Source organism: Rattus norvegicus, chromosome 17, assembly GCF_036323735.1.
Source record: "Rattus norvegicus strain BN/NHsdMcwi chromosome 17, GRCr8, whole genome shotgun sequence".
Lineage (NCBI taxonomy): Eukaryota > Metazoa > Chordata > Mammalia > Rodentia > Muridae > Rattus > Rattus norvegicus.
The window spans coordinates 16,151,555-16,178,693 of record NC_086035.1 but is presented as its reverse complement, the minus strand read 5'-3'; the positions used below and the strand labels follow the sequence as shown (position 1 = coordinate 16,178,693).

Below are 27,139 nucleotides of genomic sequence, written 5' to 3'. Positions count from 1 at the left end.
GGGAATTAAACCCAGGGCTTTGTGTATTCGAGACAAGCATTCTACCAAACAAGTTATAGTCTTTCTCCTACCTTCCCTTTCCTCTTTGTCTTCAGTACTAGGGATGGGATCTAGAATCATATGCGAGGCCTCTTTCACAGAGCCTTCCCACCTGTCTCTGTCTTTAGACACCATTCCCCTCATGCAGGTCTGAAGTAGAAACTTAAGGGTTCTTTGGAAAGTTGGTTGGAGGTGTTTTGCTGATGCAAACCCATGAAGTGGACACAGGTGAAAGGCTAAGGCAGACTGGTGATTTATTGAATTGACCTGTGCTGAAGCAAGCATGTGAAAGGACACGTGATGAAGGATTCTTTGATAACAACACACATGTATTGGTCCATCTTAAATGCATAGTTGAACCGCATTTGTCAGGAGTCCATAGAGAGAAACAGGTCAGAAAATTTCTGGTGGCGTGCTGCAGTTTCTTGCCAATTTGGAGGACTAGGGCTAATTGGCAGAGCGATGTCGGCTGAGACAGGCACATGCTGAGGCCAGACATGGAGACGGCTGACTGGAGTCAAGGCTGAGGCCTGGCTGTCTCTGCTAGGTAGTGCCACCACTGCTGATTCATGTTTGCTAACCCAACTCTACTGAACTGGACTGCTGGTGTACCATCTGTGAGGTGTTTGCAAGTGAATCGAGCTGCTGCTGCTGACCTGTGAACTGCACTGCTGATTTCCAGCCTGCACAGATGGGAGTTGCTCCAAAGAACGTTTCTAAACAGGTCCACTTCCCCCATGTCCTTTCTTTTCTACTACCTCTGGTGGGTGGTGGGCTACATGTAGGAGAGGTTAAAGCACTTAAGAACCTTAAGAACCTTAAAATTAGGTTTTGAAAAAATTAAAGTTACACAGGTCTCCGTGTATAAATTTCTCCTTTCTCTGGGGATTCAATCATGTATATTCCGGCCTTGACTACACCAGTGTGCTCTCATCTTAGTTCCAATATTTCTGAATAAAGATGAATTTTAAAGTCCTGGGCATCCAGGGCTCGTGAAGACTAATATTGATTTTCAACTTTATAGGATAGAATCACCAAGGAGATGAGCCCCTGGGCCTGCCTGTGATGGATCTTCTGAATTAGGTTAGTCTCTTGGCACACCTATGAGAGGTTACCTACATCAGTTTAATGGAGATAAGAAAATCCACCCAGAACGCTGGCAGCACCCATCTGTGGGTTGGGATCCCAGGCTTTATAAGGGAAGGAAGTGAGCTGAACAAGCCTCCCAGTGCTCTCCCTTTCATAGCTTGTGGATACAGGGATTTGCAGATAGGGCGTAACCAGTGGCCTTAGCAACTGTTGCCATGGTGAGCTGTACCGTGGCACTGTGGGTCAAAACAAGTCCTTCCTTGCTGAAGTTGTTTTCTTCAAGTATTTTTTGTCACAGTGAGGAGAGAAATGACCATGGCAGGACCTCATTCAGCATGAGAATGAGTGTCTGATGGGACAGAGACAACACAGTTCACTATACCCGTGCTTGAAAAGGGTCAGATGCTGTGCTAAGGGACAATGACTTTGAGGTTAGGCACAAGAGGAAGAGTTCTTGCCTGGGACCTCAGCCCTGGGATCCCCGGTGCTATCTGTATGATGGGCTCTTGAATGGAGCATAGGATGTAGGAAGTGCTCAGTAAATTTCTCTGGGTTTTCCACAGCCTCTGTTCAGGCTTTCTTCACCCTCACCCTCTCTAGTGACACTTTCCGTTCTTGACACATAAGCAACTTCAATACATATTCTGAAGCAACCTTGCAGCCCACATGGTGCCTGTCCCGTCCTCCCTGTGGTGTACTGTGGGTAGGCATTCCCCAGGCTGTTGCCATGCGCCATACCTCCCACCCTGACCTTGGGTTTGGCCATGGAAGCAGCCGTAGCCCATGAGACATTAGCAATAAGCAAGTGTTCTACAGACAGAATCTTCATTAGCAACTCAGCCACAGGATGTCTGGTAGGAGGGCTGGGTCTCCACATGGGTCACCATGTTGCCAGGAAGCCCAAGAGGCTTGGGCTTGGCTCCTGCTAGCCCAGTTTGAATCTCCTGAGGCCTGTCACTGCCCTGTAGCCCTTCTTGGGGGCCTTGGGGAGGACGTGCTCCCCCTTAGGTGAGGTGAGACCAGTAAGGAAAATGTGCAGTTATTTCAAGGATTATTTGATGTGTTTCTTTATGTTTTTCACACAGGGTCTTACTCTGTGACTGAGGCTGGCCTAGAACTCTTTATGTAGCCCAACCCAGCAACCAACTTGTTATAATCCTCCTGCCTCATTTTCCTGAAGATTATAAGTGTCTGCTACCACCATGTCCAGCCTCAAGGAAGTCAGCAAACACACTGGATACCTCATTCAGATGGCTAGGGGTGTCTCCTCCATCTGCCCAATGCCCTTTCTCCTTTTGGAATCTTTCTTCATGTTTTTTCCCTCCCTGTGTAGAATGTGTGTTCATGTGTATGCATGTGAGTGTGTATTTGTGTGTGTGTGTGTGTGTAACTCTGTGTGTGTATGAGTGTGAGCATGTGTGCATATGTATGTGTGCATACATGTGTGTGTGTACCAGGTATCTTCCACTACAACTTTCTACCTTATCTTTTGAGACAAGGTCTCCACTATCCTCACTGATTGGCTAGGCCATCTGTTTCTCCCTTCTGTGCTCCTTCTCCCCTCAGTGCTCCTCCTCCCCTCAGTGCTCCTCCTCCCCTCAGTGCTCCTCCTCCCCTCAGTGCTTCTCCTCCTCTCTGTGCTCCTCCTCTCCTCAGTGTTCCTCCTCCCCTCAGTGCTCCTCCCCTCAGTGCTCCTCCTCCCCTCAGTGCTCCTCCTCCCCTCTGTGCTCCTCCTCCCCTCTGTGCTCCTCCTCCCCTCTGTGCTCCTCCTCCCCTCAGTGCTCCTCCTCCCCTCTGTGTTCCTCCTCCCCTCAGTGTTCCTCCCCTCTGTGCTCCTCCTCCCCTCTGTGCTCCTCCTCCCCTCTGTGCTCCTCCTCCCCTCTGTGCTCCTCCTCCCCTCAGTGCTCCTCCTCTGGTGCTGGCCCTTCAGTCAGTGCTCCCAGGGCTGCTTTGCTCCACCTCCGGGACTCCTGGCACAGGCTGTACCTGGTTTTGCACACTGATACTCAGTTTCCTTCCTGACCCCCCAAACTCACCTGCCTTCCACTTCAGCTCCATCCTCAGCTCATGTCACATTGCCACCAGGTTCCACTGTAATCTGATCAGCGAAGCAACATCCGTTATTTCTGCCTTCATCTTTGTCACCTCCCTGCCCCGCCCTCCTAGAGAGTCACCCAGTGCTCTTCTTTTCCCCACAGATTTCTGCTGGTAGAATTTCCCAGAAGATCTTATTGTCTTCCCTGGCTGGGCCACACTCTTCATATCTGTTTACTCACTGGCCTTAGTTTTAACCCCATATCTTTATATTCTTGTACCCCAGGACCTTTGCACAGGCCTCTCCCTTCGCCTGGAAGACGCTCTGAGCCTCCCTCACTTGGTCAACTCCTTTTCTCCTTCAAACTTCTCTCCAGACTTTTCCCTGAACCCAGTCTCTATCCACTTGGGACAACCACAGGTACAGTGCTCTGTCTGCCTCTGAGGTGCCACTCATCTGTAAATACTGTCATGAACCTGCTCTTCATGACCCAAGTGGCCTACTGGCTGTTCCTTTGCATGGAGAAGGACAGGCATGGGAGCAGCCACCTCCTATCCTGCCGTGGCAGTCTCCTGAGCCCAGTACAGTGTTGGCATATGAGAGATGTTCAGCGTGGCCCTGTGGGGAGCGGTAGAAGAAATGCAGCATTAGAGAAGAGGCACTGAGGAGAAAGAACAGGGCCAGCTGGTTGCACACAGGGCAGAATGGTGCTCAGGTGGAGTAAGGATTTTCAGTGCTCTGAGATTTGAGCTGCTGTTGGGAGGGGTCCCCTTGCTCCTCCTCGCTCTCCTCCGGATCTTGCCCTCCCAAACCCCATCCCTTCTGAGCCCAGTTCTTCTCTTTCTCCACCCTTGTAGGAGCCTGTAGGAGACAGAGTGTCCCCCCACACCCCCGCAGAAGATTTGCAGCCTGCAGACCCTCCCCCATCCCCCTGGCTTCGGCCATTGTTCTCACAACCTTGTCAGTATATCGAACAAACACATGTTTATAGTTAATCCCTAATTTTGCCATCAAAAAATATACAATCTTGGGTAGAAACCGAAGAGGAAAGAATTTTTTAATTTACGGTGTCTCCCCACTGCCCCACTCCTGAAATTTGAAATTGCTGAACGGCCTCCAAATTCAATATTGCAAGTCAAACAAATGTATGTGTTCTCCTAAAGGAAGTATTGAATATCTGTCCACGATGGAGCTGGACGAGAAACTCAGTGAAGAGGGCTGAGCTGGGCGGTGTGCAAGCTGCTTCCCGGGCACTGTTTCTGGTGTTTGCTCCTTCTCGGGTGTTGGTGTTGGTGTTGTTGTTGTTGTTGTTGTTGTACATTGGGGTGAAGCACACACAGGCCACAGTATATGTGGAGATCAGAGGACAACTCACAAGAGCTGGTTCTCTCCTTCCACTGCGTGGACACGAAATCAACTTCAAACCTCAGGTCATCACATTTGGGGACAAATGCCTTTACCTACTGCCAAATTGCTGGTCCTTCTGCTTAAAAAAAAAAAAGAAAAAAGAAAAAGAAAGAAAGAAAATTCTCCTCCCTCCAGGAACAGGCTCTAGGTCCAAGAAGTGGTGGACGAGCCCAGAGCCTGGCTTTCTGCTGAGTTCCTGCGTTGCTCTGCCGTTCTAGCATTGTTTACCCAGGTGAGCCTGAGACCTGGCTAAGAAAGGTCTGTGGGGGTGTCTGTGACAAGTGGGTCCCATTAGATGACACCCCACCAGCTCAGGAATCACCTCTTAGAGCCTTTCCTCTCTGTGCTCCCTCTCCAGGTCCCCGGCATGGCCTGGGCTGGACTGTGCCACCAGCAGAACGCAGGATGACACCCTCCAGTTGTGTCTACAGTCTTTCTTCTTCCCTGCTCTTCCTGCTCTTCCAGCCCTTCTCCATCTAGTTCAGCCCCTGCTGGTTGTCCTTGACTTCCTAGCTCCCCAGACCTGGCCTCTCATCTTGGTAAAACTGTCATGGGTTCCGACATGGCATAGCTGACCTGACGGCTGTCTTGGTGAACACGGGGCTGCTCAATCCGTGGATAGGAGAGTATACTTGAGGACTTAGTCAGACTTTGTTGGTTGCCAGTGACGAAACCAACTAGAACTGGTTTAAACCTGGGCAGGAACTTCTTGGCTCTAGAAACTGAAGAGAAAGAAGAGGGGGGGGGGTCTTAGGAAGCTTCAGGAAAGGGAACTAATGATCTGCTGGTGGGCTTCCTTCCATGGCCCTAAGCCTGAGAGGAATGTGACCTCACCACTCTAGGCTCTCCCGGGCCACCAGACACATTTAGGGTTGATGAGGATAAGTTATGACTAGCGTTCTGTGCTCATGGCTGCAACAGTCTCAGAGGTGACACATGCCCAGGCTGCACCTGGAGGGGAATGTCCACGGAAGGGGACACTAATAGGTAACCATAGTCAGTTGCTCCCAGAAAAGGAGCTGGGAGTTGAACTCAGGTTCTAGATGAAACACTACCATGTCTGTGATAGGTGCAGATAACAGCACCGGAGCCCTGAAGGACACACCCCTGGATAACATCTTCTTAAGATGTGGTAGTTTGTGAGCCAAGGTCTGCACCAAGACCACCTCCCCCCTGCCCCCTGACAGGTCTCCTGATACAGGGCAGCCTCATCTCTGCTTCTTAAACACAAGGGACAAACTGATTGCTCTCTACAGCCTCTTTCAGAGGAAGGCATCGCATTCAGAATAAGCTGACACTGTTCGCACCAATAGACCTTCCTCTGGTAAGGCGGGTGGTAAACACCTTGGGCCCCTTTCCCCAGTGACCCTCTTTGTTGACAGAGGCCCCTGGGAATCAGCTGTTTTCTCCCAGCTGGCTGCCCCACAGCAAGGATGCACAAGTTCAGCGGGCATAGTCATCAGGAGAGGGGAAAGTGATTAAAGATACAATGTAACAAGTCTTAGACTTGATGGGAACCGGGTTGCTGGGCCCCTGCTCCAAGGCTGTGGATAGAGACTCAGCAGCCACTCACAAGGGCCTCCCTTTCTAAACCCACTCTCTGCAGCCTCGTGTTTGTGGTTTGCAGTGGGCTATGGAGGCCGTAGAAGGTTTTGGCCACCACAAATCAAGGCCATTATGTTGTTTGTGAACGTCCAAACGAAAGGTTTGCAAACTTCACTGTAAAGGGTTATGCTCTAGGTCCAGCTGGCCACATGCATCACTATGCCCTGATTGATTTCTCTCCCCATTTTATTCTTCCTCTTCAGGCCTCCTCCTCTTTTTCTTCCTTCTTCCCTAGCCATTTGCAAACAATAAAGCCATGCTTAGCTCTAGGCTGAGTAAAAGCAGACCGCAAATTGGATTTGGTTTGGAGGCAGTAGTCTACTGAGCCTTAGTGTGAATATCGGAATATGGTGGAGAAAGGTCAATGACGCAGGTTCAAGTGCACAGGTCTGAGGCTTTTGCTTACACATTACACAAGAGCTAAGGCATTATCTGTCCTGTCAGAATGTGCAAATGTGCATGCAAACACAGATGCATTCGACCACTGAGCTGCAGCCTGCAAGGATGAAGACCAGCTTAATACAAACTTTTTTCCGGCTTGAAGGGATCTGTTGGAACCCTGGGACCCAGGTCTCTGGTGTCACTACAGGGTTCTCAAAGTGGGGTGGCTTTTTCCATTATTGCAGACAAAGGGGTAAACTAGGGCTCAGAGAGACACAGGGGCTGAGATGTAGGGGGTGTTGTACTTAGCTTACCCAGGCCCTAAGTGCCCACCATGGCTTCCAAGGTTTTTACTTGACCATGGATGCCATAGAAACTTGTCCTACAGGCAAGGGCTTTGTGTGTCACCTTTAGGATTGATGTGAGGTAGTAGAAAGGAGAGGGGAAAGAGGAAGATACCCTGAGGCAGAGGGGCATGGAGCAAGAGGTCTGGAAAAGGAAAGGAAGAGGGGAAATTGATGGCTGAGCTGAAGGAACCAGGTCAGCCCAATGGACTGGGACCCCTTTTCCTTTGAGCCATTCCCCCCTCTTTACCCACTTCTGTGGCAGGCCCAAGCTACCTGTCATCTACTAATACCTACTCCCTTCAACTAAGAGTGTGAGAGCCCTGCTCTGGTCCTCAGCAGGGCTCTGCCTCTTGGTCCCCCGAGACTGCCATTCTCTGGCCTTCATTATCCCATCACCCTGCCTCACTCACGGCCCTCAGAACATGCTTTCTTCTCTCTACCTTTGGCCACACTGTCTCAGTCATGTCAAGAGACAATGTCCTACCTGCCCGGCAAGACATAATCACGAGCGCAATAACGGCATGCAGGTTATAGGGGTTACCAACATTTGAGGGGTTGGTTTGAAACCTACAGAGGTTGTTCAAACCTGCTACTGTAAACGTGGTTAAAAGTCCATGTCTTGAGCGGCCTCAGGCTCTAGGGAGAATCTACTACTATTGTTTAGATTATTTCTGCTTACAACCATAGATTGGTGCTGTTTCCAACTTTGTCCAGAGAAGCCTCTCTCTTCCGTGTGCAGCACTTAGGCAGAGACTCGCTCACGGATTGTCAAAGTGTTGAGGATAGGTGACAGTTGAGTGCTCAGCCCTAAATGTGACAGCTCTACCACATGCTAGCCCAAGCCTCAGCAAACACCATGGAAGAGAAGCTGAAAGACTGTAAGAACCTGAGGGTGGGAAGGAATGCTGTGAAACACCGTCTTCAGGACGCGATATGACCACAGTGCCCGTGGACCTGCATAAGATCGAGCTAACAAGAGCGGTCAGCATCCTGTGAGGCGTCACTAATTAGACCCAGTGTGCTATTAACAAAAAGTAGCAGAACATGAAGGAGGGAAGGAGATGTGTTGGGGGTCCCTAGAAGGAAGAGAGGGGAAGAGTTTGGGGTTCCTGAGAAGAGCTGGGAGGGGGGAGTTAGGGGGCCATATGATCCAGGTGCATTCTTTACATACGTGAAACGATCAGAGGATGAATAGAAGACACCACTAAATAAAGGAAGAGAAGGGTCTGCAGGGAGGCTCAGCGATTTAAGAGCATCTCTTGCTGCTCCAGAAGACCTGAGTGCAGTTTCCAGAAGCCATGTTTGGTGGCTCACAATCATTTATTGCTCCAGTTCCAGGGGATCCAATGCCGCCTCTGGCCTCCAAGGGCACCCACATGCATGTACACACACGCGCTCGAGCACACACACACACACACACACCCATCATCATCATCATCATCATCAACAACAACAACAACAAACACAAATTTCAGTGGGTTTTTTTGTTTTTGTTTTTGTTGTTGTTTTGGTTTTTCTTTTTTTTTTCTTTTTTTTTTTTTGTTTGTTTTTTTTTTTTCGGAGCTGGGGACCGAACCCAGGGCCTTGCGCTTCCTAGGCAAGCGCTCTAGCACTGAGCTAAATCCCCAACCCCTTGTTTTGGTTTTTCAAGACAGGGATTCTCTGTGTATCCCTGGCTAACCTGGAACTCAGAGCTCTGCCTGTCTCTGCCTCCTGAGTGCTGGGATTAAAGGTGTGTGCCATCACCACCCAGCTATTTAAAAGTTTTTTTTTTAATGGAAAATGTTTTAATAAAAAGATCTACAATAATAAACATTTAAAAATGATAAAAGAAACAAAGGATTGCGTCAAAGTATTGTTACATCATCATCACTACTGCCACCACCATCATCACCACCACCACCACCATCATCACCATCACCACCATCATTACCACCATCACCACCACCAGCACTACCACCATCATCATCACCATCACCACCACCACCACCATCATCACCATCATCATCACCATTACCATCACCACCACCACCATCTTCATTGCCATCACCACCATCACTATCATCACCATCACCACCATCACCATCACCACCATCATCATCATCCTCATCATCAATCAATCAAGTCAGCATCCTGTTGGGTTGAAACTTTGGTGTAGGCTGAAGGGACATAGTTGCTAGGAAAGGGATTTTTCAAGGTTGCTGCTCTCTCAGCACAAGCGTAGCTCTGTTTCCTGGCTGTCTTCTGACAGCAGGATTTAGGAAAAAGAGAAGTATTGGGGATGGAGGGGAGGTTGCTTCAGGCCCTGAGGAGCCTTGCCCGTCACTTTGTTCAGCAATCCCTCAGCACCTCGGGCTTGGACACAGGTCTCAGCCTCCAGGTGTCGCTGTCATGGTGGGAATTGCTTTCTAGGTAGACGTTGTGTGCCATTTAGGTGCTGAGCAAGCTCCCCTGTCTTCATTTACTAGATTCTAGTAGCATATCTCAAGTTGTCCCAACCACCAATACCTCCAGACAGTTTCAGGAGAGCTCAGCTCTAGCTTCATTCCAAGGAGGTCTCTTCCCTGGCACAACACAGCCTCTGTGGGTACCAGGGGAAGACTTGAGTCAGCTCCATAGTCAGAGGGAGGAGCGAGACCTCTTCCCATGGCTCGCACTGGGGCTGACATGGAGTTTAGATGGGGATGGCTAAAGTCACCAGGTCCCGCAGCCCACCATGGTGCCAAGTGACCCATTCTTCAGAGCCCATGTCAGGATGAGGCTGGCTGGCTCAACCCATGGATAAAGACGTGGGGTAAGTGATTGAGGTGGTGTGGCCAGTCTCCCCAGATGGAAACTTCCAGAGGCATGACATGAGGACCAGTGAGAAAGTGGGCAGGAATTCCTGCTAACTGTGGAACACTGGCCCAACTGTAACGTGCTGGTCCCCAGGGTTCTGTTTTAGGGACGTGCCTGGGAACAACCCCCTTTGTGTACCTCTGTACCTCTGGTTTATGGGACAGAGGTAGGTGTTCTGTAAGGAGATGTGGAAGGCTAATCCTTGAGCACATGCCATTAACATACTTTGCAGAGGAGTTAACCAAACCTCTCTGAGGTGACAGGAAGTCACAAAGTCACAGACTTGCAAAGTGGGAGGTAGAGAGGGGCCTATGGGGAACGGAAGCCAGGAACGTTCTGGCCACTGGGAGTGGAATGAGGAGGGGTGAGTGCTGGGTGTGGCCAGAAGCGGATATGACCCACAGTGGGGGTGATGTGGGCTTATCTCTGGCTTAGTGGGGCCGTGGTGGATTGGACAGTGGGGTAGGCCAGTGTGTGGCAGACTTATCTTCTAGATGATTCTAGATCCTGGCAAATGGGCAATCAAGATTAACAGTCACACGTGGGATGCGCACTTCTTGGGGCACTCGACCTTAAAGGTGTGTGTTTGTACGATAGCTTCTTCTTATACCTTTGATGGGACAGACAAACTGCCCTGCCCCAACAGTTTCTGCCAGCCCAAACTCAGCAAACGGCGGAGCCATGAGCGTTCTAGCTAATTCCCCGCTTCTGCATTACTGCCTATCGAGTGCTTGGGTGTTACTGACATGTTTCAATCAATGGTCAGGCAGCACGTCTGCAGTCCCAGCAGACAAACAAGTCAATAGCCAGCGGTCCAGCATGGATACCAGACTCCCCAGAGGGCTGCTGGCCACAGGAGCCCTGCAGGCTGCTACCGCATTGTTCTTGTGGTGGGCAGACAGGGAGAGCAGCACAGGCTGTAAGAGGCACTAAAGCCAGGGACTTCAGATCAGACTTTTCCAGGCTTCAGCCTCCCTGGTGTCCCTGAGCTCATTCACACACCAGGGTATCTTTCTCAGCTGTACAGCAAAGAGGCCGGGCTGAGACCATGATGGTTGTGTAATGTCTACCTTGCTGTCACTCTATCCCAGAAGCCTTTGGGTTACCTAGCTGTGAGGGATAAGGCGAGGCTTACCATGACAGTAGGTCATTTCTGGTGATGGATTTCAATATGGCTCTGCCTTTAAGCTCTGTCTGGAGAGTGGCCTTCACTGACAGCCCCAGAGGCCCCTGGGAGCCTGGGGCCGTGTTTATCATAGCTGCAGTACCCTCCCTGTTGTTCCATTCTGTGGATGTGGAGCCCAGAGAGGCCATGTGACTGATGGATACTCACCCGCAGGGAGGCGAGACCTATATCTGGCCAATCCCAAAACTTTCCCTCAGTCTACTCCCTCATGTGTGCCTGGAAGTGTGCTGCTGCAAGCCCTCAGTGTCCCTGTAACCTTTCTGGGACTGTGGGACCAAAGCCCGGTGGCCTGGAGAGCTGAGACTGCAGACATTCTGTGTCTCTTCCTTCATGAGATCAAGGTGTTTGGCAGGCTTGTTCCTGTGAACCTGCTTGGGCCTCTCCAGCTTCTGGCTGCCTTCTCCTGGCTTCAGGAGCGAGCAGTAGGCTCCCTCTGCCATGCTTTTTCCTCTGTGCATGAATCCCTATCTGATTTTTTTCTTTTTGTAAGGGCACAGCCATATTGGATTAGGTCCCAGCCAATCTCACCATCGCTTCATCTTAAGTAATACCCTGATCGCCAGCCCTATTGCCAAATAAAGCTTTGCACTGAGGTGTGTAGGGGGTGTGGGGGTGGGACATACCCTATAGCAGCCCTTTGGCTTCTCACATGAATATCTGAATGGCTGCTGACTTGGAGGGGAGTGAGGGGACCTGGTTGGCAGGACACTTGTGACATTTCCTGAGGAGGCTAGGACAGCTCCTACAGTTTTGGGTGGCTAAGTCCAGGCGTGCGTGGCTCCCACAGGAGACCGACCAAGCTCTCTCTGGGATGGGCCAGCAGAGTGGAGGCCCACGCCTACCCCTTGTGCATCTCACGTGGTAAGACATGCAAAGCATTCTTTCTGAATTTGAAAATCCCATTAAACTAGTTTGAAGCCTTCAAAAACAGGACCTACCTGGTGGGCTTCGTGAGGAACAGTGAGCTAAGGGATGGAAACTCTCTAGTCTGGCTGGGCGCTGACAGGCACTGCTATTATTAGCTTCAGCCTCTGAGGTGGCTCCAGACTCAGCCTCAGCTGGCTTGGCTGGGCTTGGATGCATAAGGCCCTTCCAACCAATCTCCAAGGCCAGGGGAGTCGTGGAGTCTACTCAACCAGGCTTAGAAGACTGGCTGTATTAGGGGGCTGGGCACTGGATCGTTGTCCCAGCAGGATGCCTCTGTACCTTGGCACAGGTGGGAACCTTCCTCCCTTCTAAGGTTTCTCCCTTCTGACATAAAGCCTTTTCCACCCCCCACCAGCCCAGCTGCCACACTGCCGAGCAGCCTAGGGGCCTTGGCAGTCCGGGGCTGGAGCCTCTAGCTCCGGTGATGGATGGGACCACGTCACCACCCTCCAGAGAGTGGATTTTGTGTGTGTTTGACATTTATTTACTGTCCGTATAAACACTAACACCTATGAAGCATGCTCGCCGTGTGATAGCTTGGCCGAGGCAGCTCTTAAGTACATAAATTATGTGCACCTCGGTAATGAACGGTCTGACAGGCGGGAAGTTTTATTTACCGCTGGCTGGAGTTTTCGCGTGAAGCCCGGGCATCAGCAGGCTCGGGGCTGTGCACAGCCGTAGACCTGCCCTGTTCAGACTCTGGTTCACGCCCCCTCCCCTCCCCTTAAAGAATTTCTACCCTGTCTTCTCTTTTTATTTCTCCCTCTTAAAGGTTTGACACAAAGCCTATGTGTAACTTCTCTGCCTGGAGCAAGTTGGGGGAGGAGGTGGCCCATCTGGCGGCTGGTTCTTCTGACGGGTGTGGGCTGGAACAATATGCGGTTTGACAAATTTCAAGGCAGGCTTATGAAAAACCAACAGCGGCTCTGAGCCGCCGCCGTGGCCGCCGTCGTGAGTGTCTGTCCACCTGTGGGGGGCGGGGGGTGCCAGGCTGCATGAGTCAGGGTACCTGGCGGGGGATTAGGAGGCCCGTGTAAATCACCTCCCATCCAACATGTGTTGACATAGCAGGGGACCCGCTCCTGAGATCTGTCTCCCTGAGTGGGCGCCTTCCCACGCCAGGTGTCTTCCGCTCGGCTCTGGAGGGATGTGCCCCCTGGCACCTGTCCATCTGCTGGGTCAGCCCCCAAACCCCTAGGGGCTGTTATCAGTCTTACGAGGGAAAAGGATGCTGGGCTCTGCTCACTGGGCTAGACTGTCATCAGAGTCCTCTCTGTGCTCAGCTGTAAGAGGAGGGCATATGGATGAGGTACTTGGGAGTTCTGCCTCCAGGGACTGCCTGTAGACAGCCTCAGGCTGACACACGCTGTTAGGCCCCCTAGGCTACTTCCTTCCCTTTCTATGCCTTGATTTCTCCACCTGAAAAGTAGTGCCAACACCTTCTCTAGAGATCTGGGGAGAAGGAAGCATGCATTGAACTTGGGAGCAGAGCAAGCCACGACCTGGACTTTCCCAGATGGGAGGCCATGGTGTGACTTCCTCTCTGGGACCCCTAATCCCTCTGTTGTAGATGCTGGGGCTCTGTCTCTATGAAGTGGTATCAGCCATCTTGATCATTCTGGGAAGCCGTAAATGGTTCCCACTTTGAAGACTGGGAGATACAAGGAGCTTGGCCAAGCCCACCCATCCCTCATAGATGGAATATATGTGGTCACACCAGATGTACACATCCTTACATTAGGACACAAAGGAAAATAGAAAGCACCCAGGGAGAGAAAGGCACATACAGGAAGGAGTCAGCCTCCACAGAGCATCCCTGGATTACTCCACATTGCCACACTTTGGCCCTGCCCCTTTGAAATGGTCATGTCTCCAACCCTTGCCTGCTCTCTTTCTGACACTTGTTTTCTACGTGGCCCAGGGATGTTTATTGAAGCTCCTGGAGCTCTGCTATATTTTCAAACCAATGGGGTTGAGGTCTTCTGGTCCCAGGAGATGTGTGAGAGGTTGTGGGTTTATAGCCCAGTGCAGCTGGTATATGACTGAGGGCAGCAGGGACACAGCTATGCCAGGAGGCGTTCCAGGAGAGAGGGGCCCTTGGTTGTAGAAGGTTGGAGGACAAGACAGGTGGAAGTTGTGGGGGCGTCCTAGCAAGAGGGACAGCGTGAACAAAATCTCTGTCCCTAATATGATCATGTCATACGGCAGTTTGCTGACTGTGGGGTACACAGAACTTTCAGACAAAGTGGGGGTGCTGGCAGGACTTTGTTGGCTCCCTTTGAGGGTCGGTAGACACAAGTACAGTAAGACACAAGGAACAGTAAGTGGGGGAGTGGTGCCAGTCACTGGGATGCCCACCTCTGCCTTAAGCTGTTGAGACAGCCACTTAGAGCTCCCCTGGAATAGGGCCACGTGCCGCCAGCTTTATTAAATTCGTATTTCCACCTCCATCCCTCCCAAATATCTGTATTTACCACCAAGCACAGCAGTATTTATTTTCTAAAGTAGTTCTGTTTAAACAAGGGGTTTCTCTCTTAAATTCATCCACTCCAATTTCCTGTGGACCCTAGCCCTCCGCGAAGCTGACATTAATCATTTGCACGACTGCAGATCCTGTGGCTGCCCAGGGCCTCCGGCAGGCGGCATCTCTGGCGCCGGGGGCCGTGCTGTGGCTTCACTTGACTCTTCCGGTTAAAGCAGGGGGCACTGGACTCCTTATTCCGAATGAGTGGCCAGAGTACCAGGTGGCATAGGAAGCAGGATCAGCTCAGCAGCTCCCAGATCGTCAGGCCGTCTCTGCTGTGACTTTGGCTAGCTCATTCTCTGGAGTCTAGACTCACATAGCTGAAGCCAGCCTCACCGTAGATGCTATGCCCTGCTTTGTGCATACAGAAAACTAGATTGCTGCAGGCCACCATTGCATGGCCTTGACCTAGCGAGCTAACACACCCGATCCACTGAGGTGGCACATGGGACACCACATCTATTATTGTTGCTGTGGGAATTGGTGACATTGAGTTACAGGCAGGGAAGGCATCTAGCCCAAGGCTGGCAGGTGCCCAACAGGATCTTCTCCAGCCCGGATTCCCGTTGTAGGAAGAGGGGCTTCTCTGGGCCAAGGCCACTCTGTCTACCACAGCTGATGCTATTGGTTGGGCTCCCCCTAGGCATCTCTGTGAACGGTGACAAGGCAAGAAGGGAATTCCACTGGTACCCAGGAAAGGCGAACTGAATGAGGGGCAGAGGAGAGGCTGACCTTTGACTGTGGAAATAAAGCGACTGGCCCAAGCTGGGTTTCTGAGGTAGAGATGCTGACCCTGATGCTGGGAGCCATCACTGGGACAGCTGACTGAGGGCTTATTGCGTGTTTGGTCTGAGTGAGCACTGAGTACCTACCTCTTCCTCCTCAGTAGCACGGCTAGGGTACCATGGGTAGCCACGTGTAGACAGGCAGTCTGTGAGGGACTAGCTAGAGGCTTGGTCTGCTGGGGAGTGAGAAGCAGGTTTTGAGCAGCCTGACCTTGGACCTGGGTCATAACCGTTGGGTCTGCTCCTGTGTGCTGCCCATTGACACGGGCTGGGGAGACGGATACTTGGGAAGATACTTCAGCCGTCTATGTCTGGTTAGGGGAGAGGAGAGCCCAAGCCCTCATCAGAACCAAACAGCCATCTCTAAAGGAAGAGATCATTTTGGACAGAAACCGAGGATGCCTTTTTGTGAACACGTGGTTGGGATTCTGAGAGTGCCCATGTCTAGCAGACATGCTAAAATACAGCTCTAGGTCAGCCAGGGTCTTGGGCTACATCCAATCGACCCTAAGATCAGACTGCTTGTCTTCAGCAGCCATACTCTCTCAGCCCAGCCCAGCAAAATGAGCGTCTAATGCCCAGAGGCATGCAAGCTTGCCCGGTTACCTCAAGTACGTCTTCCTTCGATTGTTTGCTTGGTGCAGGATTTACTGGGGTTTTGAAGGCTTCACCGGGCTCCTGTCCCGGGCCTCTCTGAGTTGTAGCTGTCTTCATCACACTGCGTTTTCCAGGCTCTTACCTGCCCAAACAGGCATCCACCCTCTATCCCCAAGCCGCCGTGAGCTCCCTCATGCGTTCGGTTACCTCTCTATTGATGGACACAGGCGCATTTAGGTGGGCTCGGGGCTTTGCAACAAAAACACTGCTGCAATTAACATTCTTTCTGAGCGCTCCGTTTGTGTTTTCTTGGGGACAACGGCTCAACTGGGGATAACCACTTCCCTTCTCTGAGCCATGGCTTCCCCTTAGGGAGGCGCAGGAAAGCCCAGACTGGATCAGTACCTGATACTCAGTGACAGAGTCAGTCACACGCCTGAAGCCATGTTTTTCTGAGCAAAGGTGAGGTGAGGAATGTTGCTTGGTCCCTGGAGGGCTCTACCAGCTCTGCTCAAACTCAGATTGGTGAGCATCACAAGACACTGGACAGGATCTGTCCTCCAGGCTGCTCAGACTGGGGGCAGGGCAGTGGGGTCCAGCAGTGACAGCAAATGGGGAGCAGTCAGGAGAGCAGGGGAGAGGACTGAGGGAGCAGCCAAAGCAGGGGAGGATCCTACTTCTCCTCCCGTCTACTACTCCAAGATGTGAGTACCAGAGGCACAGCCCTGGCTGGAGAATGCTGTGAGCTGAGGTCTCCACAGGAGAGAAGCTTCACTCTCTGCGACTAAAGGGATGGCCAAGGATCAAGATGGGGAGAGGACTGTTCTCCCCATCTTCTCCTGCACAGACCTGTCACCTCAGGAGTCTCCAAGTGAGGGGCTAGAGGTGGAGGTTCTCTGGTGTGGTCCCAGGGCTCCTTCGTCCTCTGACAGCAAAGGACACCTTTCAGAGTACCATTGGGTGGATGTGGCCATGCCCAAGACTGAAATGGAAACTTAAGGGTTCTTTGGGAAGCCTGTTGGATGGTGTTCTGCTGGGGCAAACACATAAAGGAACGATTCGCTGAAGCAGACACAAGAGAGTGGATGTTCTGCTAAGGCAAGCACATGAAAGGACACACGATGAAGGATTCTTTACTAACTCCAAACATTATCGGTCCGCCTTACCTGGTGTAGTTGAGCTGCATTTGTTGGGACTCCAACAGAGAGAGACAGACCAGTTAAAACTTCTGGCGGTGTGCTGCAGCTTCTCGACACTTCTAAGGACTCAGGCTGTTGGCAGAGTGATGTCAGCTGAGGCAGACGCAGGTGCTGAGGCAAGGCCTGTAGAGGACACGTGATGTTTGGAGGGTATAAATAGGACTCCATGGACAGTGATGGGAGCTGAGCTTGGCAGTCTATGGAGAGGCCTGGCTTCTGTTCTGACCAATAAGAGTGTGAGCCCTGTATTTCCTGATTCCAACTCTGGAATCCAAGAAGGACCATGAGTCTCAGATGGTTCCTGGCCACCAGGTTCTGCACTCAAGTCACTCAACACAAACATCACACGGCTTATTTGTGGGTGTCTGAATGTTTTACCGGAACTGTCTCTGTCATCAACCAGGCAGAGAGTGTCCCTCAAGCAAGCGTGATGGTTTGCATATACTTGGTCAAGGGAGTGGCACTATTAGAAGGTGTGACCTTGTTGGAGGAAATGTGTCACTGTGGGGTGGGCTTGGAGACCCTTCTCCTAGCTGCCTGAGGGTGCCCAGTCTGTTCCTGGTTTCCTTCCAGTGAAGATGTAGAACTCTCAGCTCCTCCTGCACCATGCCTGCCTGGATGCTGCTATGCTCCTGCCTTGATGATAATGGACTCAACCTCTGAACCTGTAAGCCAGCCCCCAATTAAATGTCATTTATAAGACTTGCCTTAGTCATGGTGTCTGGTCACAGCAGCAAAACCCTAACTAGGACAGCAAGCCTGTGAATGTTTCCAGAAGAGCCCCGATCATAGATAGGGTAGGGGTGGGGAGGAGAGAGGCGCACAGGTCTCAGTGCAGGGCATCTTGTCTGCCCTACCCTTCACATTCTCTCCCCCTGACAACACCATGGGGAGGGAGTGGGAGTGGAATCATGGGGGGAGGTGGAAAATGGGTGGGGATTAGGCCTGAGTGACAGGCCTGCCAATACCTGGGTGGATTCTTGACAAAGCTGCCCCAAGCATGAAAGACCTGAGATGCAGTGGTAGCTGGAATCTGCCATCATGGAGTGGCCCTTGGCCCTTGAGTCCTCTAGACTCTTGTTACCCTCATCTTGTTTCCACTGCCAAAGCCCAGCTGCTGGAAGCTGCCAGGTGGGGGTCTGATCCCAAGAACTCTGTGGGGGGGAGTGGATATCTTCCACCCAATCCTGCTGCCCCTTGTGTCTTTTGGAAGCCCTCTAGACAGGTAGGATGGCTCTTTGCTTTGCAGACGAGGGAACTGTAGCCATCACTGGGACTCGTGTCTGATGTCTCCAGTGACCTGGAGATCTCTTCCAGGAGGTACCAGGGGGTACCAGGAGTTAGGCAGAACGTGTTTTTCCTCCTACTTTGCATGTTGGGATCAGCTGCTTTTCTAGGATTCAGGACCCTTGGTCCCTTGATCCCCTCTGGAGTCTGGAACACTAGAGTCAAAGCCCTCAGGTGGGTGTGGCTTCCAAGTTGTGGAGGGGCCCCTGTAGTGCGTCAGCAGCTAATGACCTTCACGAGTCAGGCATTGAACTTGAGTCTGTGGCGGAAGGAGAAGCTGCCAGTCCTGGAGTGGGACACTGTCTCTGAGGACATCACCACATGGGCGCTTCAGAGCTAAGTCCCAAGATATTTTAGCCGTCACCCAACCCAGACTATGAAGTTGGGATCCCATGCAACCCGGAACAGCTGTGGATACAACACAACACAAAGCTGTACACTTACTTAAAAGATTGAGACTTTTTTTTTTTTTTTTTTTTGCAAAATATTGCACAGTTCTTGAGTGCAAACCTTGTAGATGGATATTTTGCAGGTGAGTTGGGGGATTTCGGCCACCGAGGGGTGGGCTAGCTTATTACAGTCAATGCCAGGAGCTGGCTGACATACGTATCAACTAGCATACCTGTGAGGGAAAGCCTTAGGAACGGAAGGCTTTAGGGGTTAGGAGCAACAGGTCGGAGATCAGGATGTTGGGGAGGGGTGCTCAGAGTTAAGGTAGGCAAAAAGGTGGAGAGAGAAAACCCATCCATCTTCCAGACACTTAGAGGCGTTCCAGGAGTCAGGAGAGCAGCAGAGGAGTCTTCAGGAATAAGCAGAGGCAGGACCTCAGGGGCCCTGGGTGGCGCTGTCCTGAGGGCAGTGAAGAGTCACAGTAGACTTGAATATTCTGGGATGTTTGGGCCTGGAGCCTGGGTACTTCCCTTAGGCAGCTAGAGCGGAGAATGGAGGAGAAAGGGAGAACTGGGGAGCAGAGAGAGAAGTAGAAAATGGCGAGTTTTCCTAGAGAGCACGTTCTTCAGACTCCCTGGAGAGCATCTGTGGCAAACTGAGGGACGGTGATAGGGTTGGAAGGGATGAGGGGAGCGGAGGCTATGGCCGTGATAGAGGCTTGTTGGGATGAGTGACAGACCTGGGTGTGCCCTAGGTCTCTGCATGTCCCCTGCCCAGGGTAAACTGAGTTTTATCAAAGGAAGGGACTGCCTCAGGAACCAGGGAAGAGGGAGCCCTGTCTTAGTGGAAGGTCTCTCAGGTGACACAAGTGGCTTTCTGGCCTCTGGAGATATCCACAACCCCCAGAAAGTGTCACTCGGACAAAGGAGCTTTTAGACTATTTTTTTTAAGACTTTTGTTTTGTTTTGTTTTTTAACTCATTTTTCACGTATATGAGTGTTTTGCCCAGATTTATATCTGTGTATCTTGTGGACGCCCCAGTGTCCCAAAAGAAAGCTCTGGATTCGCCGAGCCACCACGTGCATGCTGGGAATCGAACCCTGATCCTCTAAGAGAGCAGCCAGTGCTCTTTACTGCTGAGCCATCTCTCCAGCCCCCTTTAGACCATTTTATACTCCAGTGAGCATGAAACTAAAGAGGACGAGTGGTCTACCCAGGTCGTACAGCGAGCCGGTGGCCTAGAAGGGCTTCATGAAGGCTAAGGGCACATTGCTCCTGTGTCTTGTAAGAGGAAAAGATCTCCAGGCTCATTCTTGTCCTCCATCTTGTCCCACCCCCACCTCAAGAAGAGAGAGCTGGAAGTACTCTTACTGCCTGGAACGCTCCAGACCACACGAGAAACCAATTTTTGCTTCCACTTATGTAAAATAAAATAAAATAAAATAACCCCAAAGTATTTGAAGTCTTGCCTGCCTTGGCTGCCTTCCCTTGGGAGTGGGGCTGGGACAGCCCTAGGATCTGATAGGGGAGGCTGGTCTGCCATGCTCACCCTCCCCAGGGGTCTGGGGAAGACTGGCCACTGGTGCTCTCTACTGTCCAGTTCTCCCAGTGTCAGCTCGGGTCTGTGGCCTAGGAAATCGGGGCCTTCAAATACAAACTCTTCACTCTCAGGATCCTAGACAATAGAAATGCAGACACACGACCTGGGGGGATGTCCTTGTCATTTAGAAGGTCATCTATGATAGGCCAGCACAGGGCTCTGAAAATGAGACCTCAGCCCAGTTCCCCATGCCCTACTTTCAGGGCGTTCCAGGTGGGGAAGCCTTGGGTGGCCCTCTTCGAACTTCTGGTCAAGACTCCTTTAAGGAGTCTGCTGCTTGCTTTGGCTCCTGGTTCTGTTCCCCAGGAGAAGCCCTCTGAGTGGCCCCAGTGGCCTTGGTGGGTCTACCTTTTTATTTTATTTTATTTTATTTTATTTTATTTTATTTTATTTTATTTTATTTGTGTGTGTGTGTGTGTGTGTGTGTGTGTGTGTGTGTGTGTGTGTGTGTGTGTGTGTGTGTATGTGTGTGGATAGGGGAACAAGGAGACAGTGGCCCTGTCAGAGGCTGGCCTGCTAGAGAGGGGAAGATTCTGGCTTGTCCTAGGCCCTGACCATACAGAAAGTCTGTCTCTGAGCGGGCAGCTGTGGCCACATGCTTCTTGAGATAATTTTTACATTTTTGCCTTTTGTCTCTGCTTTCTACCCGAGACTTGTCTTTCTTGATCACCCATCTCTGTGCACCCTTGACCCAGGTTCTTAGATTCTTAGAAGTTCTAAGCATCAGTCCCTGAGGCTGTGCCCTCTTTTGGAGGTCTTTAAAGAGGTGGCTAAGGGTCCCAAGCTTTGAAGGCACCAAGAAGTGTTTGTTCTCTCTCTCTCTCTCTCTCTCTCTCTCTCTCTCTCTCTCTCTCTCTCCTGTCTCTTCTCTCTTTCTCCTGTCTCTTCTCTCTCTGTCTCTTCTCTCTCTCTTCTTTCTGTCTCCTCTCTCTCCCTCTCTGTCTTCTCTCCTCTTTGTCTCTCTCCTTCTCTTCTCTCTATCTCTCTCCTCTCTCTGTATCCCATCTCTGTCTTTCTCCCCTCTCCTCTTCTCTCTCTCTTCTTTCTCTCTCTGTCTCTCTCCTCTCTCTGTCTCTGTCTGTCTGTCTCTCTGTCTCTGTCTGTCTGTTTCTGTCTCTCTCTCTCTCTTCTCTCCTTCCCTTCTTTTAATGAGGGCCACTTTTCTTCCTTCCTCCCTCCCTCCTTCCTCCTTCCTTCCTTCTTTCCTTTTTGAGACAGGGTTTCTCTGTGTACCCCTGGCTGTCCTGAAACTTGCTCTGTATACCAGGCTGGCCTCAAACTCTGAGATCCACCTGCCTCTGCCTCCTGAGTGCTGGGATTAAAGGAGTGTGCCACCACCTCCCAGCATGTCCACAGCAACTCTTATTTAAAAAACAAAAAACAAAAACAAAAAAAACCCATTTATGTGGGGCTGGCTTACAGTTCAGCAGTTTAGTCCATTATCATCATGGCGGGAAGCATGGTGGCATGCAGGCAGACACGGTGCTGGAGAAGGAGCTTTGGATTCTATATCTGGATGAGCAGGCAGCAGGAAGACACTAGGACTGGCTCCGGTGCCCCAGTGACACACTATCTCTGAGAAGGCCTCCTGATCTCTCTCAAGCACTGCTACTCTGTAATGACCAACCATTCAAATCTATGAGTCTGTGGGGACCATTCTTCCTCAAACCGCCAGGACCAGAGACCCACCTGCCTCTGCCTCTGCCTCTGCCTCCGCCTCCCAAGCGCTGAGATTAAAGGCCAGGGTCTGGGCATGGAGGGCAGAGGAACTGATTCTGTAAGGCTCCACCCTGGACTTCCGGCCCCTCCTCAGTCATGCAGGGAAGCCCAACTTTGTTTTACTGAGGTAAAGCCCATCACAAGCTGCTCTCATATGAGGACGCTAGCCTTCTAAGAAGGGCGTACCCTGGACTTAAGACAAGAAGGTGCTGGTGGGCTCCAGCAATGATCTCTGCAGACTCTGCTCTGACCCAGGGAAAGAAGGGGTTCTTCCTCTAGTCTTTTCTCCCCCCGGATTCTACCTTGTGCCGGTGCTTGGGCAGAGTTCCTGAGGTAGGACCATGGCCACTGTGTCACAGATGCCTTGAAAGTAGGAGTGGGGTCTCTGAGTGGGCACCAGGCAGGCAGGGTTCCTGGAGAAGGTGGTGGAAGAGCTCTGGCAGGGAGTCAGGGATAGAAAAAGCTCCCAAAAGGAAGGAGCTCAGGAAGGGGCTTGCTGGCTAGAATCTTGGCTTTGGGGCAGGTAGTGTATTGCATTCAGAGGCTCAAGTGCTAAGTCCCCCCACTATAGCCTCTTAGAATGTGAATGCCAGCTCAAATTGCCTGCCTATAGATCTTTTGCCCACTATCTTCGCTGGGCCTGGAGTCTGCACACTATGCCACTGTGTTGAGCTTCACCCTCTTGCCTCCCTGGGCCCTGGGTTCTCATATCCCTAACCCAGCAGGCACGAGTCCAGCCTGTTCTAACTCCCCTCTCCTGTGGCCCCCCCCACCTGCAAAAGGGAGATGCACCCACCCCCTCCCCAGCCTCCCCAAGGCTGCGGAAACAGCCCATTATACCCGTGCCGATAATGGCCCCACAATTAAATTAAGAGAGTTCACGGGAAGCCCAGGCATGAAATCCGTTTCCGTAAAAGTCCAAATTTGGGACAGTGGTAGGGAATGGAGTGGGGAGAGCAGAGAGTCCACAATAATAATAATAATAGTGTGTGTGTGTGTGTGTGTGTGTGTGTGTGTGTGTGTGTACCTCCTGCATTTGTTTCCAATTCCCCATCCAGAACCACGGCTCCCTCCCGGCTTGCCCAAGGACCTTGGGCTGAGGGCCAGACACTGCATTGCAATTCTCTCTCATTAATGGGTAATTTCCCTTCACGTGAGGGGAGGTGGAAGGACCCCTTTGGAGGAGACAGGCTGCACATGACCCTGGGCCTAGTGCCTCTCTAGTTAGATGGGCACAGACTACCCACTGCCATTAGTAGCAGCCATTGGCACCTCCTCAGGTCTTCACCAGACTGGTGACAGACCCCACACAGAAAGGAAAAGTGAGGCCGGAGCCAGCTGAAACTTGTTCTAAAACAGCAGCAGTTTGCTGCAGTGGGTCCAGGAAAGGGACTCAATAGATAGCAGGTTATTAAATTAATGATTATCCTAGTGGTGTGGGAGGACAGGACAGGGCTGGCTCAGCTGGCCTGGGTGGGAATCTCAACCCATCTCAAGAGGTTTGGGGGCATCTGGCCTCCTTACACTGAGCCTCAGTTTCTCTGTTGCACTTAGAAATGGTTCACAGAGAGGCTCGCCACTTAGCTTGAGTAAAACAGACTACATGGGACATCTCTGCACTTCAGGGGATAGGATTTTATCGGCTCTTCCTAATCTTCCTTCAACGTTGACTGTAAGCAATGGCTTGCAAAAAGTGTCCACGCACTGATCACTGTCCCCTGACGGGTGTCAGCATGAGGTAAAAGGACCCCGCCCAACCCTGGGGAGACAGTCCCTCTCGCTGGGCTGAGCAAAGGATGCTCTGCATCTGCATTGTGAGGCGTAGAAGGATTGAGAGATCCTGTTGGTCCCTGTATAGCATTCTGCTCCTGGGCCTTTCCCATGGCCCCAGAAGAACTGTCTGTCTATGTAGCAGACGGGGTTTCCAACTCAGGGCAGATGAGATTTTCAAGAGAAGTAGATATTGCAACCTCTGTGCAGAATGCCGTGCCATTTCATTGTCTCTTAGACCCACATAGATCTCTGGTACCAGGTCTCCTGGCAGCTACAGGAGAGCAGCTAGTCAGAGCCAGGGCCAGCTCAACTCAGGTCTGCTGTTGGAATGGTTCAGGTATGAGGATGAGATGGAGAAGCAATGGGGCTGGGAGTCCCAGTGATCCCTCAGTGATCCTGGGCAGAATCACTCTGAGTGGGACAGGTGGGACATCAGGTACTCAGAGACCAGCCAAGATGCCCCACAGAAGCAACAGAGAAAGCCTAACCAGCAGCCCATCTAGAGCAGATTCCAAGACCTAGTCCTGGGGGAATGTGGCGGTGGTGTGACTAAAGGGCACAATGTGAGGCTAATAGAAAGCAAACAGGCCTCCATGCTGGGGAGAGCCTAGACTGCGCAGAATTTTCTCAGGAGCTCTGTGTTGGCGGGAGCGCTCAGAGTGGGCTCGGCTGTCAATCACTGCCCGGTTGTTTGTCTAACCTCGCCAAGTGTGTTTTTTCTTTATTAGCAGAACACAGATAGGGAAGCAGATCTGTCCTCAGATGCAAGGCTGCAGGAATTTGTCCTAGCAGCAGAACAGGGAGGAAGGTGGGGAGGGACCCGTCCTCTCCAGCAAGACTGTTCAGAGCTCCCAGCCCTGCCGGAGGAGGGCGGAGTCTACCATGGATAGTCTCTCTGGATGCTTGAAGCCCCCCTTCCCTGGGGCAGCAATTAGGACCATTTTGCACGTGCGGTGCTGAGGCTAGTGGGGGTCTGGCCCACCCAGAACCACATTGTCAGAGTCGGGGCCTGGAGGGTCTTAACCAAATTTCACCCCTCCCCCGCCCCCTCCCCCGCTCCCCCCAGCCTGGTGCCTCTGAAACGATCTGAGCCCATGCAGCCTCCTTGCTTACTGTAGCTGCCTCTGTGCTTTCAGATTCTCTCCTTCTGCAGTTGATTTGGAGGTCAGCAAGTAAATATGGAAAGGATCAGATAATGCACATTGGATCTTGCAGGTCATTTTGTTGAACTTCTGGATTGTGAGGGTTTTTTTTTTTTCTCCCAGTGTTGGAGATGGAAGCCATTGGCAGGTGAGCGTTCTACCTCCGAATCACAGTGCTGTTTAATTTCTTTTGTAGCGTGAAAATATCTATAGGTGATGTAGAAGGGGGAACGGCTGGGTAGCAATAACATTTTTACTTACAAAATAAAGGTCAGATCCCACTGGCCAGTCCTGTGCTACGTTGAACAAGAACTCCTTAGGCCTCTGACTTGATCCAGGCAGCTCTAAAGCTTTAGTGGCTAGGTGGCTTAAATAGTTGTCGTGTATGTCTCAGTATCTGCTGGCTAGAAGTCCAGACCATTAGCAGATCGAAGGGCTGGCCTACAAGAGTTTAGACAGCCTGCTTCTCACTGTGTGAGCAAGAGCAGGGGAAATAGGATTTTAGTTTCTCTCTCTTTTTAATAAGTGTGTGTGTGTGTGTGTGTGTGTGTGTGTGTGTGTGTGTGTGTGTGTGTGCGCGCGCGCCCACTTAGGTATACATGCTATGGTATGCATGTGAAGATCAGGTCGTTAACTAATAGGATTCACTTCTCTCCACGTGGGTCTCAGGGATCAAACTCAGGTCGTCAGGCTTGTCGGCGGCGAGCAACCTTAACCACTGAGCCCTCTAGCCCTCAGTATCCCTCCTTAAAGAAATGCTGAGATGCTCAGTATTGATTGCCAGTATGACAGGATCTGAACTCACCTAGGAGACAAGTTCCTGGGCACGTCTGGAATCGATTTTCTACGTCGCGTTAACTGACGTGAGAAGACCCACCCTGAGTGGGCAGCACTATTACGTACGTACGTAAGTACCCACATAGGTACGTAGGCCGGAACCCTGAGTGGGCGGCACCATTAAGTAGACCGGAGCCCTGAGTGGGCGGCACCGTTAAGTGTGCCATTTTTGATGTTCACCCATGTACTAGCATGACCACCCATTACTTTTAAGACTGAACAGTTTGCCACTGTACATCTGTATCACGGTGAGTCTGTCCACTCTTCTGTTCGTCGATAGCGGAGCTGGTCTCTCTCACCTTTCGACTATTTAACTCCCCAATGAATATTAACATGTAAGCATCACCCTGAGTCCTCCCTTAGTTCCTTGGGATTTTCCAGGATATAGTTAATCCTACGATCTAGGTTTTGAAGCGTTTCTAACTGTTTGCCACAGTGGGAGCACCAACTTACGTCCCCGGATTAATGTAGGAAGGCTCTAAAGTCTCTCTATTCTTGCGGACCTTGCTGTTTCCTGTTTTACTTACTTGATTTTACAATGGCCATCTTAACGGGTATGAGATATCGCTCACCATGGATTCGATGGACATCCCCCTAACACTCATGTGCTTGTTGGTCTTCTGTGTAGAAATGCCTGTTTAAGTCCTTTGCCCATTTTTGGATCGGATTGGTGGTCGTTGTTGAATTTTTGGAGTTCTTTAATCTTCTGGGTATTAATTCCTTATCAGATATGTGATTCTGGGTATTAATTCCTTATCAGATATGTGATTTGCAATTATTTTGTCCCATTATGCATGCAGTTTCTCCCCTGTCCCCAGCCCCACCCCCCACTCTGAGGCAGGTTCTCACTATGTATACTCCAGCATCAAATTCAAGATTCGTCTGCATATCCATGTATTTATTACTGTCTGCCATTGTGATCAAAATACCCACAACACAGACAACTTAATGGGAGGAAGGATTTGCTTTGGATCACGGTTTCAGAGAGATCAGTTCATAGTCACTTGGTCCTGTGTGCCTGGGCAGCCATGCTATGAGACAGAGGAAAGATTATTCCCCCGTAGACAGCTAGGAAGCAGAGAGAAGGGGATGCTTAGTGATGGGGCTCAGTTTGTTTTCATCTTTTTCTCCCATTGTTCTGTCCAGGTCCTAGATCCATAGGATGTGCTGCCCACATCTAAGGTGGGTCCCCAGCCCTCAGTTCATCCTCTCTGGGATGAACTCTCCAGATGTAGCCAGAGCCGTGCCTCTCCGTGTCTGCTGTGAGAGCCTCTGAGCACCCGTGGTGCATAGGCCACCATGCCCGGCTTCTTCTCACTTTCTTTGGTGTATAAGGTCTCCAGTCTGAAGTTCAGACTAGCTCTTTATTTTTCTATCCATCACCCTTTGGTATCTGACCTACAAACCCAGTGCCAACTCTAAGGTCACAAAT

The 27,139-nt window shown here is 51.1% G+C and overlaps 1 long non-coding RNA gene across 2 annotated transcripts; it reads right to left on the bottom strand.

Annotated features, from left to right (window-relative positions):
• Positions 1–4,190: 4,190 nt before the first annotated feature.
• LOC102552096 (uncharacterized) lies at positions 4,191–25,764 on the bottom strand. 2 transcript variants are annotated; one of them, XR_005495715.2, is made up of 5 exons: positions 25,676–25,764; positions 25,132–25,340; positions 16,927–17,082; positions 5,147–5,292; positions 4,191–4,646 (listed from the first exon to the last, which is right to left on the bottom strand). It is a non-coding gene; the product is annotated as an uncharacterized LOC102552096 (long non-coding RNA). The 2 variants fall into 2 exon arrangements; XR_005495716.2 differs by lacking the exons at positions 4,191–4,646; positions 5,147–5,292 and adding exons at positions 14,324–14,729; positions 15,251–15,339.
• Between the last annotated feature and the right edge of the window lie 1,375 nt (positions 25,765–27,139).